We start from the raw sequence: 16,838 nt of genomic DNA on the forward strand, positions 1-16,838 counted from the left end.
ATTTGTATTCTTCACTAACCCAGTGCATTGCATAACAATCTTGAAATCTACTTCTGTAAACCAGTGTGTAGAAGATACAATGCCTGATGTATGCAGGCTAACCAGCTGTATGAGCCAAGTCAAGGATGAAAGTCAGAGTGAAAGTGAGCCAGGCCACTGCACTACACTGACAGGCTAAAGCTCTGAAATCACATGATTTCTTGGAATATACTGGCAGAGCAGTGTTTCCATTAGGGAAATGTGGTGACAGACAACTTGACTAAATGGGTCCAGTAAATGTACTGGCCCTATATGCATTGGGTGCATAATCCATTGCCTTCCATTAGTGATGATGTAGTTGATAACTTTAATAGCAAATTAAGAGCAACCATTAACGCTACAGCTCCACTAATGTTGAAAAAAAAACACATTTAAAAACAGAGCTCTTTCGAATGAGGAAATAAATCCATTTAAAAAAGACAGGCAGAGTGGAAGTGGAGAAAGTCAATATTGCAGGTCCATTGTGCTGCTCAGATCAATTAGAAAACGCCAAACAGGCTCATTTTTCTAACTTGATTACTAATAAATCAAAATAATTTGAGAGCGCTCTTCGACCATTGATGGCCAGATAAATCTTACTTCCGCAAACCTCCTACTGGTCAAAAGTTCTAGAACACCTACTCATTCAAGGGTTTTTCTTTATTTGACTATTTTCTACATTGTAGAATAATAGTGGAGACATAAAAACCGTGAAATAACACATATGGAATCGTGTAGTAACCAATAAAGTGTTAAACAAATCAAAACATGTTATATTTGAGATTCTTCAAATAGCCAACGACAGCTTTACACACTTGTCATTCTCTCAACCAGCTTCACCTGGAATGCTTTTCCAACAGTCTTGAAAGAGTTCCCACATATGCTGAGCACTTGTTGGCTGCTTTTCCTTGTCTCTGCAGTCCGACTCATCCCAAACCATCTCAATTTGGTTGAGGTCTGGGGATTGTGGAGGCCAGGTCATCTGATGCAGCACTCCATTACTCATTCTTGGTAAAATAGCCCTTACAAATCCTGGAGGTGTGTTGGGTCATTGTCCTGTTGAAAAACAAAATGATAGTGGGACTAAGCCCAAACCAGATGGAGTATCGCTGCAGAATGCTGTGGTAGCCATAATGGTTAAGTGTGAATTCTAAATAAAATCAGACAGTGTCACCAGCAAAGCACCCTCACACAATAACACCTCTTCCGCCATGCTATACGGTGGGAAATACACATTCAGAGATCATCCGTTCACCCACACCGCGTCTCACAAAGACACGGTGGTTGGAACCAAAAATCTCCCATTTGGAATCCAGACCAAAGGACAAATTTCCACCCGTCTTATGTCCATTGCTCGTGTTTCTTGGCCCAAACAAGTTTCTTCTTCTTATTGGTGTCCTTTAGTAGTGGTTTCTTTGCAGCAATTTGACCATGAAGAGCCTGATTCGCAGTCTCCTCTGAACAGTTGATGTTGAGATGTGTCTGTTTTGGTTGAACTCTGAATCATTTATTTGGGCTGCAACTTCTGAGGCTGGTAATTCAAATGAACGTATCCTCTGCAGCAGAGGTAACTCTGGATCTTCCTTTCCTGTGGCTTTCCTCATGAGAGCCAGTTCCTCATAGCGCTTGATGGTTTTTGCGACTGCACTTGAAGAATCTTTCAAAGTTCTTGAAATGTTCTGTATTGACTGACCTTCATGTCTTAAAGTAATGATGGACTGTCGTTTATTTTATTTGATCTGTCCTTGCCATAATATGGACCTGGTCTTTTACCAAATAGGGCTATCTTCTGTGTACCACCACTACCTTGTCACAACACAACTGATAGGCTCAAACACATTGAGGAACTAAATTCCACAAATTTACTTTGAATTGAAATCCATTCCACTACCTCATGAAGCTGGTTCAGAGAATGCCAAGAGTGTGCAAAGCAGTCAAGGCAAAGGGTGGCTATTTGAAGAATCTCATATGTTGATCTTTTTAACACTTATTTGGTTACTACATGATTCCATGTGTGTTATTTCATAGTTCAGTATTATTCTACAATGTAGAAAATAGTGAAAATAAAGAAAAACCCTTGAATGAGTAGGTGTTCTAAAACTTTTGACAGGTAGTGTACATGAACTATCCTCTACATCTACAGTGCATTCGGAAATTCCAAATGTTGTTACATTAGAACCTTACTCTAAAATGGATTAAATTGTCTTCGTCCCCCTCAATCTACACACAAAACCCCATAATGACAAATTAAAAACAGGTTTTTAGAAATGTTAGCAAATGTATTAAAAACAAAAACTCTGACTGGGCCACTCAACGACATTCAGGAGACACTCCTGCGTTGTCTTGGCTGTATGCTTAGGGTCGTTGTCCTGTTAGAAGGTGAACTTTTGCCCCAGTCTGGAGGTCCTTGCGTCATTCATCTTTCCCTCAATCCTGACTAGTCTCCCAGTCCCTGCTCCTAAAAAAAACATCCCACAGCATGACCGGGGAGGCCAAATCTACACTGGAGTTGGTTATCAAGAAGACAGAGAATGCGCCTGAGTGGCCGAGCTACAGTTTTGGTTTAATGGTCAACCACCAATTTGACAGGACATGAAGAATTTTGAAGATAAATGTACAAATGTTGCAGAATCTAGGTGTATAAAGCGCTTACAGACGTACCCAGAAAGACTCACAGCTGTAATCGCTACCAAAGGTGCTTAGGCAAATGAAATATTTCAGCATTTAATTTTTTATAAATTTGCAAATGTCTAAAAACATGGTTTTCCCTTGGTCATTATGCAGTATTGGTGTAGATGGGTGAGAAATATTTAATACATTTTTCATTCAGGCTGTAATACAACTAAATGTGGAATAAGTCAAGGGGTATGAATACTTTGAAGGCACTGTAGCTGTGAATTCTTTCAAATCATAAGATTAGGCCTCTATTTGGGAAGACCACAATTTGAGCAGAGCCTAGCTTATTGAAAATGCACATATGGAACTTATAACTGGCACACAGATCGGTAGAAATGTCAAGATGAATTGTAAGCTTCCCTAAACTTGAAACGTACTCGCCGCCTATGAAGTCTTTACATAAGAAATGTCTCTCCGTTTCCATGGTTGGAATTTGCCTATAGGCTACTTTGAAGCAAGGTAAAACATGCCTCATGAAGTAAAACATTCAGGTTTCAAAATAATTGAGTATGTTTTCAAATTGTATACTGCCTCTAGCTCACATTGTAAAGTGGTTATAATGCGCTGACAGCCTGTTGCCTGCACTTGAATGTGAGATGCGCTTCAATTGCCAGTTAAGAAATAATAATAGTAGCTCTTTAAAATCATGCACCAACATGTGATCACATTTAGAATTGTTGCGCAATGAATGGGCTTATAAAATAGCATTGTACTTCAGCAGCAACCAGCTGAGGTGCTGCAGTATGTTGTGTGTGATAGTTGTGTTGGATAAATAAGATTGGCTACATGATGACTAATGAAAATACACAAGGCAATTTAATTCCACTGTATTACGCTAATTAACATTTAGCCTAGACCAGCGATCATCAACTAGATTCAGCAGCGGGCCGATTTCGTTCCTGGAGTGGATGGTCGGGGGGCCGGAACATACTTACAATTTGTAGACTGGAAATTGACCGCAAGAAGCCCAAACAGATGTTAAGACAAACAATTTTAAAACCTTGCTTACCATTTGTATATGATCACGTGTCTCTCTATTATGCATGGGATTACTTGGGCACTGATTTCTTATCAGTGCTCAGACTGTCCGCAATAGGCTGAGAGAGGCTGAACTGAGGGCTTGTAGGCCTGTTGTAAGGCAGGTCCTCACCAAACATCACTGGCAACAACGTCACTTATGGGCACAAACCCACCGTCGCTGGACCAGACAGGACTGGCAAAAAGTGCTCTTCACTGACGAGTCGCGGTTTTGTCTCACCAGGGGTGATGGTCGGATTCGCGTTTTTCGTCGAAGGAATGAGCTTTACGGCCTGTACTCTGGAGCGGGATCGATTTGAGGTGGAGGGGCCATCATGGTCTGGGGCGGTGTGTCACAGCATGATCAGACTGAGCTTGTTGTCATTGCAGGCAATCTCAAGGCTGTGCGTTACAGGGAAGACATCCTCCTCCCTGATGTGGTACCCTTCCTGCAGGATCATCCTGACATGACCCTCCAGCATGACAATGCCATCCTCCTCCCTGATGTGGTACCCTTCCTGCAGGATCATCCTGACATGACCCTCCAGCATGACAATGCCATCCTCCTCCCTGATGTGGTACCCTTCCTGCAGGATCATCCTGACATGACCCTCCAGCATGACAATGCCATCCTCCTCCCTGATGTGGTACCCTTCCTGCAGGATCATCCTGACATGACCCTCCAGCATGACAATGCCATCCTCCTCCCTGATGTGGTACCCTTCCTGCAGGATCATCCTGACATGACCCTCCAGCATGACAATGCCATCCTCCTCCCTGATGTGGTACCCTTCCTGCAGGATCATCCTGACATGACCCTCCAGCATGACAATGCCACCAGCCATACTGCTCGTTCTGTGCGTGATTTCCTGCAAGACGGGAAAATCTGTGTTCTGCCATGGCCAGCGAAGGGCCCGGATCTCAATCCCATGGAGCACGTCTGGGACCTGTTGGATCAGAGGGTGAGGGCCATTCCCCCCAGAAATGTCTGGGAACTTGTAGGTACCTTGGTGGAAGAGTGGGATAACATCTCACAGCAAGAATTGGAACATCTGGTGCAGTCCATGAGGAGGAGATGCACTGCAATACTTAATGCAGCTGGTGGTGGCCATACCAAAATACTTTAGATATTTTTTAAAACTTTTGATACTTTGGATTTTGACCTCCCCCTTTGTTCAGGGACACATTAGGGGCCTCCCGGGTGGCGCAGTGGTTAAGGGCGCTGTACTGCAGCGCCAGCTGTGCCATCAGAGTCCCTGGGTTCGCGCCCAGGCTCTGTCGTAACCGGCCGCGACCGGGAGGTCCGTGGAGCGACGCACAATTGGCCTAGCGTCGTCCGGGTTAGGGAGGGATTGGTCGGTAGGGATCTCCTTGTCTCATCGCGCACCAGCGACTCCTGTGGCGGGCCGGGCGCAGTGCGCGCTAGCCAAGGTTGCCAGGTGCACGGTGTAGCCTCCGACACATTGGTGCGGCTGGCTTCCGGGTTGGATGCGCGCTGTGTTAAGAAGCAGTACGGCTGGTTGGGTTGTGCATCGGAGGACGCATGACATTCAGCCTTCGTCTCTCCCGAGCCCGTACGGGAGTTGTAGCAATGAGACAAGATAGTAGCTACTACAACAATTGGGTACCACGAAATTGGGGAGAAAAAGGGGTAAAATTAAAAAAAATATATATATAATAATAATTTGTCTCAATTGTTGAATCTTATGTTCATACAAATATTTACACGTTAGGTTTGCTGAAAACAAAAAGTTGACAGTGAGAGGATGTTTATTTTTTTGCTGAGTTTACAATAACTGCAACCAAATACTGCAGATGTGGATTGTAACTGATAGGAGAATAACTTGCAACTAAAAGATAAGAACTTGATGTATATACACATTTCCACACTGTGGTTGCAATACTATTAAATAGTGAAAATGATACCCTTTTAGTGTTAAAGTGGTTTGGAAAAAAAAAAAATCAGCTCGTTTTGGTGGGAGAATAAATCACCATGCAGTAAATTAGTTAATAGACCAAAAAGAAAGTTCCAAATCACTCAGCCAATAACAGCAAATGTTTGTTTTCCCCTCCCCACTCAAAACACTCCTAGACAGTCCCAGCAAAAATCTTGCTTGAGAAACTTCTCTGCTAACAATCACAGAAAGGTACTTTGTTACCCTGAAATAATTTGATATTGAGGCCAAAACGGCTGCATTGGACCTTTAACAAATACCTTCAATGTGTCGGCGCACAGTCCACACAGCATTGGGCTTACCGGGCAGCTCAGATACAGCCATCTCTGACACCTGGAGGGAACAAGCACTGATCAGATAGATACTCACTGTCTTCGAACCTAAGCATTTACCATCCTGTGCATTAAGATGTTAAGATCTGCTGGGATCAGAGGTATACACATTCTCTCCAGTGCTTTGTCAGAGAAGAGACATGAATATCATCACTTTTACAGCTTCTAATGAAAACCTAGAACCCAAACTCTGCCCAAATCTGGTTTCTGGTGTGCATGTGAGTGAGTATCTGCATAAGTTTGTTCAAATGTAGTCATTGCTCAAATACTACTGTGGTATGTATTTGTGAATGTGTGTGTAGGAGCACTTTCTGGGAGGTGGAATAGAGGAACACATACCTCCAGTCCATGTCTGAGGACGGATTTGGGTCCCCTGCCACATGCTAATGAGGTCACTCCCCAGCTGTCAGGTCAGCAATCTAGAGACGGACAAAGAGTAAGAGAGATGTGTAGGAGAAATGAGCCAGTGACGAGATCAGTATTCTATCGGAGTTAGAATATCAAGTAAAACAGGCACAGTCTGACAGTGTCTGTGTATAATGCGGAGATCAGAGGTTCTTAAACTCTCTCCATTATTACAGGTAGTTTACAATTAAATGTCACAATACATTAAATTTGGCTGCTGGAGGGCAAACTGTCCTCGTCCTGGAGAAGTTGTCAGTTGGACTACGGTCAACATCACTATAGATGACTATATTATTTTATTTGTTTGCCATCTAGTTTATCCCCTGAAATTTTGTTAACTTGCCATATTGATGCTAGTCAATTTGATGTGGTCCATAAATCAATAGCCCAAATGTCTGTCAGGTGCAAAGGTAGTTAAAAAAATGTTTAAAAGAGGATCATGTTAATTTACTTCGCTAGGTAGGCCTACATTGGTTGGATAAAAAAGTACATTAGGTCTAATTACCACTCACTATACAGTATGTTCAGCCAACTGTACAAAGAATATACTGGTGCTTGCAAAGTAAACATCTAACAGTACCACGGCAAATGCGCCCTACTGTTGCGTGATAGGCAGTGCCCACAAAAGATTGGAAATGAACCTAAACCACTCATACTCGTCAGGTATAGTTGGTAAATTTTATATCACGCAATTATCCAATGGCGCCTAATATTGAGAGATAACGTGAGGCTACCCTACGCATCTGAAATGACATGATCATGCAGTATAACAAAGCTAAAATGGGCACAATTGTTTTGCATGGAATAATCAGGAATGTGTAGGTCTGACTACGCTCTTAAAGACCAAATAGTTGGCATTTCGTTAAATTCCTTGAAAACAGCACACAGTTAAGTGGTTTTAGCAGAGCTGTGGGTCTCCTTGCTCCCCAGCAGCCAAATCTAACACTCTAAACCTTGTGAAGTTTTATTGAAAACCATTTAGTCAGAGAAGAGACATGACTCATCACTGCAACAGCATAACATCCCTCTCCTCAAACCCTGCCCCATTTGTCCTCCTACTAACCCGCACGTCAAGTGAGCAAAAATCAGTTTCATTGTGAGGCTGTCTGGCCTCTGCCGGCATGTGGTGAGCCACACCGTATCCAAAAATGGGAAAACACCTCGGTTGAGTACAAGAGGAAAAGGTGCATAACTACCTTAAATACAAAAATCTATGGGAATCGAAAACTATTGACACGCGCATAGGGTTGCACATTTTGGGGAATATTCAGTCGTGGAAACTTTATGGAAATAACAGGAATATGCAAATTAATACTAATACGATTTAAATGTAGATGTTTTTTTGCATTGTTTATATTTACCATATGGAGACAAACAAACCTTATCATAAGTAGACATAATTGCAATGATTAACTCCTTCCTATAGAAATAAAACAATTTAGTTACAATCTGAACTTTAATTAAATGAGTCGACTCTTCACATGGGATGATTTCACTGAACAACAAAAGGAAATATTGAATGATCCATCGCATCTCCCAAAAGGTTTTCAACATTTTCACTTAGGGGTGTACTCACTTTTGTTGCCAGCGTTTTAGACATTAATGGCTGTGTGTTGAGTTATTTTGAGGGGATAGCAAATTTACACTGTTATACAAGCTGTACACGCACTACTTTACATTGTAGCAAAGTGCCATTTCTTCAGTGTTGTCACATGAAAAGATATACTCAAATATTTACAAAAATGTGAGGGGTGTACTCGTGATATACTGTACATCTGTAAAATGATAGCCAAAGCTTTAGCCTAGAAACTGTCTTCCTCTCAGGCTTCCATGTCTTCTGGACCTCCTCAATGTCCATTTCTTGAACAGCAGACTGAGGCCTCATCGTCACTGTCCAACCTTGAGGATGGCTCGTTGTCAGGCTCAAAAAAGCCTCAAATTTGCCTGGATGGCCACCAATTTTTCAACCCTTATATTGGTATGTAGCCTGTTGCGTGCTTTGGTGTGTGTTCCCAAACAAGGGAATCGAATTCACAAATGCAAAACCAGTTGCGCTCTGAGGCGGCTGATGTTGGTGGGATTTGGAGAATGGAGGCAACAGGGTAAAGAGCCTCAAATCCACAAAGTCTCTTCCACCAGGTGGCTGATGATATATGTTGGCACGACTGCCATATTGCATCTCCATCCCAAAGGACTTGCTTGGAAGTGTACTTTGCCAGACTGCCAAGAACCTTGCCCTCATCCAGGCCAAGGTGGCGAGACACGGTAGTGATGACACCATAGGCCTTGTTGATCTCTGCACCAGACAGGATGCTCTTGCCAGCATACTTGGGGTCCAACATGTACGCGACGGCGTGTATGGGCTTGAGGCAGAATTTTTCATGCTTGTTGATGCATTTCAGAACGGCAGTCTCCTCTGCTTGGAGCAACAGTAAAGTGGGCAGGGCGGATTTCTTCCCTTACATCTGCAAGCAGAGTCTGAACATCAGACAGGATGGCATTGTCTCCTTCAATCCATGCAATGGCTACTGCTATAGGTTTCAGGAGTTGAGGACGCTTACCACTCTCTCTCAAAATACATAATCCAGGAGGCTCCTCTTGATGGGGCTGTCCATATCAGCAAACTGTGATATGGCCATTTCTTGGAGAGACTCCTTCCCCTCCAGGAAACTGTCAAACATGATGACAACACCGCCACCCTAACGGGTGTTGCTGGCCAGCTTCAATGTGGTGCTCTTATTCTTCTCACTTTGCTTGGTGAGGTAGATTGCTGCTATAACTTGATGACCCTTTACATACCTAACCATTTCCTTGGCTCTCTTACAGAGTGTAACCATTGTTTTCAGTACCATGACGTCCTTGAGGAGCAGATTCAATGCATGAGCAGCACAGCCAATGGGAGTGATGTGAGGGTAGGACTCCACTTTAGACCAAGCAGCCTTCATGTACGCAGCATTGTCTGTCACCAGTGCAAATACCTTATGTGGTCCAAGGTCATTGATGACTGCCTTCAGCTCATCTACAATGTAGAGACCGGTGTGTCTGTTGTCCCTTGTGTCTGTGCTCTTGTAGAATTACTGGTTGAGGGGTGGAGATGATGTAGTTAATTATTCCTTGCCCACGAACATTCAACCACCCATCAGAGATGACTGCAATACAGTCTGCTTTCTCTATGATTTGCTTGACCTTCACTTGAACTCTGTTGAACTCTGCATCTAGCAAATGAGTAGATAAAGTATGTCTGGTTGGAGGGGCGTATGCTGGGCGAAGAACATTCAGAAATCTCTTCCAATACACATTACCTGTGAGTATCAGAGGTGAACCAGTTGCACACACAGCTCGAACAAAACATTGATCATTTCTCTGACCACATTCCTCCATTGAGTCAAAACAACTTCTGATTCCAGGAGGACCATGAGCTGTTGCTATCTGATTCATCATTTTCACCTCGAATAGAAGTAAAGGGACTTTTGTCAGAGGTTGCTTGTTGTGAGCACTAAAGGAACTTTATGCACTTGGCCAGATGATTCTGCATCTGTTGCATTCTTCACATATGATTTGGCACAGTATTTGCAAATGTACACAGCTTTTCCTTCTACATTAGCTGCAGTGAAATGTCTCCACACATCAGATAGTGCCTGTGGCATTTTCCTGTAAAGATGAGGGGTAAAAAAAAAATTGAAAAAATAAATAAAAATCCATCTACAGATAAATAGTTAAGCAGTTCGATTAAACTCCTCCTTCATAAGATAAATGTTTAAAATGAAACATGGAAATAGGTGAATTAACACTCAGTTAGCAGGCTCAAGCAAGCGAAATCCCACATGGTAGCAAAAACTAACTAGCAGAAATTGTTAAGTTAGAAATGATTTAAACACTTTGCTGTAGGCAACCATTTACTTGTTAACAAAATATAATGTATATCATGTAAAATATTCACTCCACCCAGTATTGTAATCAAAACTTACCAGAAAGCATGTAGTCCTTGGCTCAGACAGTGTAGTAGTGTGGGCTCAATAGCAACTCAGTGTGCAAGCTCTTGAGAATCAGCTGTACATGTGATGGAAGAATGCACTGTGCATGCAGAGGGTTGCAAATCCACTGAATCGGGGAAAGTTTAACTAAAATATGCCACAAGATCTAGATTTGCCTCGTGTATCCCACAAAAAAGTTCAGTTAAAAGCTAAAATTTTTAATGAATTTAAGCTAAATGAACTTCCCATGGAAAATTTCCCCCAAAATTCTGGATATTTACCATGAAGTTTCCGACCTTTTGCAATCCTACACGCACACCAAATACACAACACAGAAATATATATACACACACACACACACACACCTCTGCTAAGCTTCCCAATAAAGCAATAAAAATATTAAAGTATCCCAGAAAAGTGCCAAAGAAATGGCCCACGTTAACATGAGAAGCGTGGAAGTGGGCGTATTTCCTTGTCCTTCTCATCAGCCGTGATTCTGGGCAGCTCCATAATAAGAGATGTGATCGTTCCTGGTACAAAAACAATGCCTTATCCCAGAGCTCGAGTAAATTACCTTACTAAGCTGCTCCCAAATGTACTACTTCAGGACATGGAAATAGATTTAATGACATTATGAAGGGCAATTTTGAAAAGTTGAAACTGGATTTTAAAGAGTTGATTGACTCCTTTGTTAAACACCATTAAGACTCATCATATCTGGCCCTCTGCCATCTCTGAATCGCGGCATTGAACGCTTTAGCTGGATTCTCTCTTCACAACTGGCTACGTGATAATTGCAGCTCAATGTGTAACTTTTGTTGACAATTGCGATACCTTTTTGGAAACAAAATACGTTTTATAAGGAGGATGGGATCCACCCAAATCATATGGGATCCAGTTTCCTTTCACAGCACTCACTATAAGGTTGCATTGAGACTAGAGGTCGACTGATTAATCTGCATTTTTGGATGCCGATTACATTGCAATCCACGAGGAAACTGTGCAGCAAGGAGCCAAGGTACGTTGCTAGCTAGCATTAAACTTATCTTATCACTAGTTAACTGCACATGGTTTAACTAGCTTGTCCTGGGTTGCAAATAGTCAATGCGGTGCCTGTTAATTTATCATCGAATCACAGCCTACTTTGACAAACGGGTGAGAATTTCACAAAAGCGCATTTGCGAAAAGCATAATTGTTGCACCAATGAACCTAACCACAAACATCAATGCCTTTCTTAAAATCAATACACAAATATATATATTTTTTTGTTAAAATAAATTAATGTTAGCAGGCAATATTAACTAGGGAAATTGTCACCTCTTGCGTTCAGTGCAAGCAGAGTCAGGGTATATGCAGCAGTTTGGGCCACCTGGCTCGTTGCGAACTGTGTGAAGACCATTTCTTCCTAACAATGACTAATTCATTTGCCAGAATTATGACATAACATTGAAGGTTGTGCAACGTAACAGCAATATTTAGACTTAGGGTTGCCACCGGTTTGATGAAATATGGAAGAGTTCCGTATTTCACTGAAAGAATAAACGTTTTGTTTTCGAAATGATAGTTTCCGGATTTGACCATATTAATGACCCAAGGCTCGTATTTCTGTGTGTTATATTCTAATTAAGTGTATGATTTGATAGAGCAGTCTGAGCGGTGGTAGGCAGCAGCAGGCTCGTAAGCATTCAAACAGCACTTTCCTGTGTTTGCCAGCAGCTCTTCGTATGACTTCAAGGCTATCAACTCCCAAGATAAGGCTGGTAATACTATAATGCCTATAAGAACATCCAATAGTCAAAGGTATGAGAGATACAAATGGTAGAGAGAGAAATAGTATTATAATAACTACAACCTAAAACTTCTTACCTGGGAATATTGAAGACTCATGTTAAAAGGAACCACCAGCTTTCATATGTTCTCATGTTCTGAGCAAGGAACTTAAACGTTAGCTTTTTTACATGGCACATATTGCACTTTACTTTCTTCTCCAACACTATTTTTGGATTATTTAAACCAAATTGAACATGTTTCATTATTTATTTGAGACTACATTTATTTTATTTATGTGTTATATTAAGTTAAAATAAGTGTTAATTCAGTATTGTTGTAATTGTCATCTCAGACATATATAAAAACGTGTGTGTGTATATATACAGTATACACGCACACACACACAGGCTTTGTTTTTTTGGTCCTCCAATCGGTATCGGCGGTGTAAAATCATAATGGGTCGACCTCTAGTTGAGACAATGACGTAAGCCTAGCTCAGCTAATCCCTACCATTGTGACGTTGAATTGTCATAACACTTCAGCAAATATACATTACACCAGGGGCCGTCAATAGACAATATAAGTAACCTAATTTGTCCCTTTAACTGCCCTGGAATGCCTCTACTGATCCTACAGCTATTGTATGCAGTAATCATGTACCTATGAACCAGATTTATACTGTTAGCATTAAGTCTGTGTGCCCTAGGAGGAAGTCCACTGAGCAGCTCACCCTGCACTAACAAAGAACATGAGCACAGCAGCTGCTAAGATTCCCAGTAAAGCAATGAAAGCAAGTAAGCATCCCAGAAGAAAAGTGCTCAAAATAGCCCATGTTAACAAATGTAGCTTAATTAAGAAACAAGGTTAGCTTATCACAGCAACCTTTTTTTGTGGGATGCACAAGGCAATTATAGGTCTTGTGGTATATTTTGGTTAAACTATCCCCAAATCAGTGGACTTGCAACCCTCTGCATGCACAGTGCATACTTCCATCACATGTGCAGGGTCATCAAGTTATAGCAGCAAGCTACCTCACCAAGCAAAGTGAGAAGAACAAGAGCACCACATTGAAGCTGCCCAGCAACACCCGTTAAGGTGGTGTGGTCATCATGTTTGACAGTTTCCTGGAGGGGAAAGAGTCTCTCCAAGAAATGGCCATATCAGTTTGCCAATAGGGACAGCCCCATCAAGAGGATCCTCCAGGATGATGTATTTTGGGAGGGAGTGGTAAGCAGCCTGAAACCTATAGCAGTAGCCATTGCACGGATTGAGGGAGACAATGCCATCCTGTCAATCAAGAAAAAGCTTCAAACTGTAACCAGTGCCTGCAACCTGGTTCAGGTTATCAGTCAACCTACCATGGTAGTTACAAACAATACAGGAAATAAATCAACATGTATTAATCACATCTTTACTAATGCTGCAGAAATCTGCTCTAAAGCAGTATCCAGATCCATCGGATGTAGTGATCATAATATAGTATCCATATCTAGGAAGACTTAAGTTCCAAAGTCTGGGCCTAATATAGTGTATCAGTAAGTGTATTTTGTATTGATTCCTATGTTAATGATGTAAAGAATATCTGTTGGTCCGTGGTGTGTAATGAGGAGCAAACAGACACTGTACTTGACACAATTATGAAATTGCTTATTCCAGTTGATAATAAGCATTAAGAAATTGACTGAAAACTTAAATCCCTGTGGATTGATGGGGAATTGAAAAATGGTATTGTTGAGAAGGATGAGGCAAAAATGAACGGCAAATAAGTCTGGCTGCACAACCGATTGGCAGACTTATTGCAAACTGAGAAATCATGTGGTTAAACTGAATAAAAATTATTAACTACACTATGAAACAAAGACATTAAATAAAGAATGATAGTAAAAACGCTTTGGAGCACCTTAAATTGCATTTTGGGAAAAAAGGCAAACTCCATCATTCATTGAATCAGATGGATCAATTCATCACAACACCAACTGATAATGTCCACTACTTCAATTATTTTTTAATTGGCAAGATTAGCAAACATAGGCATGACATGCCAGTAATAAATACTGACACTATACATCCAACTATATCTGACCAAACTATTATAGACAAGCATTGTAATTTTTCATTCTGTAAAGATAGTGTGGAAGAGGTGAAAATTATTGTCTATCATCAATGACAAGCCACGGGGTCTGGCTACTTGGGTGGAAAATGACTGAGGACAATAGAGGACGATATTGTCACTCCTATTTGCCATATTTCCAATTTAAGCCTACTAGAATGTGTGTGCCCCCAGGCTTGGAGGGAAACAAGTCATTCCGCTACTTAAGAATAGTAAAGCCCCCTTTACTAGCTCAAATAGGTAACCAATCTGCCCGTTACCAACCCTTAGTCAACTTTTGGAAACAATTGTTTGACCAGATGGAATGCTATTTTACAGTAAACAAATTAACAAGACTTTCATCACACTTATAGTGAAGGACATTCAACAAGATCAGCACTTACACAAATGACTGATGATTGGCTGAGAGAAAGAGATTATAAAAACATTGTGGGGGCTGTTTTGTTAGACTTCAGTGCGGTTTTGACATCATCAACCATAGTATGCTGCTGGAAAAATGTACATGTTATGGCTTTACACCCCCTGCTATACTGTGGATAAAAAGTTACCTGTCTAACAGAGCACAGAGGGTGTAATTAAATGGAAGCCTCTTCGACATAATCCAGGTAGAATTAGGAATTCCCCAGGGGAGCGGTCTACTTTAAAAAAATCTTTACTAACGACAAGCATAAAGTCAGTGTGTCTATGTAAGGGAAAGGGGAGGATACCTAATCAGTTGTACAGCTGAACATATTCAACTGAAATGTGTCTTCCGCATTTAACCCAACCCCTCTGAATCAGAGAGGTGCGAGGGGCTGCCATAATCGACATCACGTCGTCGGCACCCGGGGAAGTGGGTTAACTGTCTGGCTCAGGGGCAGAACGACAGATTTTTACCTTGTCAGCGCGGGGATTCGGTAACCTTCCGGTTACTGGCCCAACCACTAGGTTACCTGCCGCCCCTATGCGGACGACTCAACAGTATACATGTCAACTTCTACAGCGACTTATATGACTGCAACACTTAAGAGTTGCAGTTCGTTTCAGAATGGGTGGCAAGGAATAAGTTACTCCTAAATAATTTAAAAACTAAAAGCGTTATTTGGGACAAATCATTCACTAAATCCTAAACCTCAAATAAACAATGTGGAAATAGAAATTGAGGTGACGAAACTGCTTGGAGTTACCCTAGATTGTAAACTGTCATGGTCAAATCATATTGATATAACAGTAGCTAAGATGGGGAGAAGTTGGTCTATAATAAAGCGCTGCTCTTCCTTCTTAACAACACTATCAAAAAGACAGGTCCTACAGGCCCTAGTTGTCGCACGTGTACTACTGTTCAGTCGTGAGGTCAGGTGCCACAAAGAGGGACTTAGGAAAATTGCAATTGGCTCAAAACAGGGCAGCACGGCTAGCCCTTGGACGTACACATTAATAACATGCATGTCGATCCCTCATGGCTCAAAGTGGAGGAGAGAGTGACTTAATCACTACTTGTATTTGTGAGAGGTATTGACATGTTGAATGCACCGAGCGGTCTGTTTAAACTATTGGCACACAGCTCAGACACCCATGCAGACCCCACAAGACATGCCACCAGAGGTCTCTTAAAAGTCAAAGTCCAGAGCAGACTATGGGAGAAGCACAGTACTACATAGAGCAATGAATACATGGAACTATATTCCACATCAAGTAACTCATGCAAAAAAAACTATGAAAATACACCTTACGGAACAGCAGGGACTGTGAAGCAACTCAAACATAGGCACAGACATGTATATATACACACGGTAACATACACACCATACAGACATAGATTCTGTGTTGTAGATATGTGGTAATAGAGTAGGAGCCTGAGGGCATTCTGCTGTGAATGTATTGTACTGTTTTTAAAATTCTACAAGTGCCTTCGTTTGACTGGACCCCAGGAAGACTATCTGCTGCCAACGGAGCTCCATCATAAATACACACACCTGGCAGGAGATGGGGGAGAGGTTCTCCTGCTCGTCCACCAGCACCAGGTTGAGGGGGCGTGGCTGGGAGAAGAAATCTCCCTCCAGGGGCATGGCAGAGGAGAATTCTGGCTCTTCATCGTCATCTCCAAGATGGGCTATCTGGTAAAGGTAACTAGCAGAGAGAGAAGGGAGGAGACTATGAACACACCGATTCACACAGAAGAGCAAGATGACAAAGATGGATGTCTCAGTAATGTGTGGTATTGAGGGGGATTCTAGCGAAATGAATGACTTACTGGTTGCCGAACTCTGAAGAGACAAATAAAAAGCCGGTCTTCAGCTGTGGCTACAGGGATGGTGTCAAAGTACTTCATCCTCATCTCTGTAAATGTTTTTGAATGAGAAGGAATCCCATCATGTGAACACGGACCTGTGTGTGTGCTGAGATCAGGTGGTTATGACTTTATGATCAGACTGCACACTGCTGCCCTCACCATCTCCTCATCCGTCTCCAGGGTGACCTTGAAGATGTCCCCCTGCTCCGTTTGGGCCAGGAAGAAGAACATGGACTTGGTCTTGTGGGTGGCTGAGCAGACAAAGATCATGCCTCTCACAGAATCATCCAGGTCATTCTGTGTTTAGG

General features: G+C 42.0%; 1 pseudogene; it reads right to left on the reverse strand.

Moving 5' to 3' along the window:
- Positions 1-16,838, reverse strand: part of LOC139370671 (splicing factor 3B subunit 3-like) — a 35,500-nt pseudogene that overhangs the window by 14,410 nt on the left and 4,252 nt on the right.

The sequence above is a fragment of the Oncorhynchus clarkii genome, chromosome 1, assembly GCF_045791955.1.
Source record: "Oncorhynchus clarkii lewisi isolate Uvic-CL-2024 chromosome 1, UVic_Ocla_1.0, whole genome shotgun sequence".
In the NCBI taxonomy this organism is placed as follows: Eukaryota; Metazoa; Chordata; class Actinopteri; order Salmoniformes; family Salmonidae; genus Oncorhynchus; species Oncorhynchus clarkii.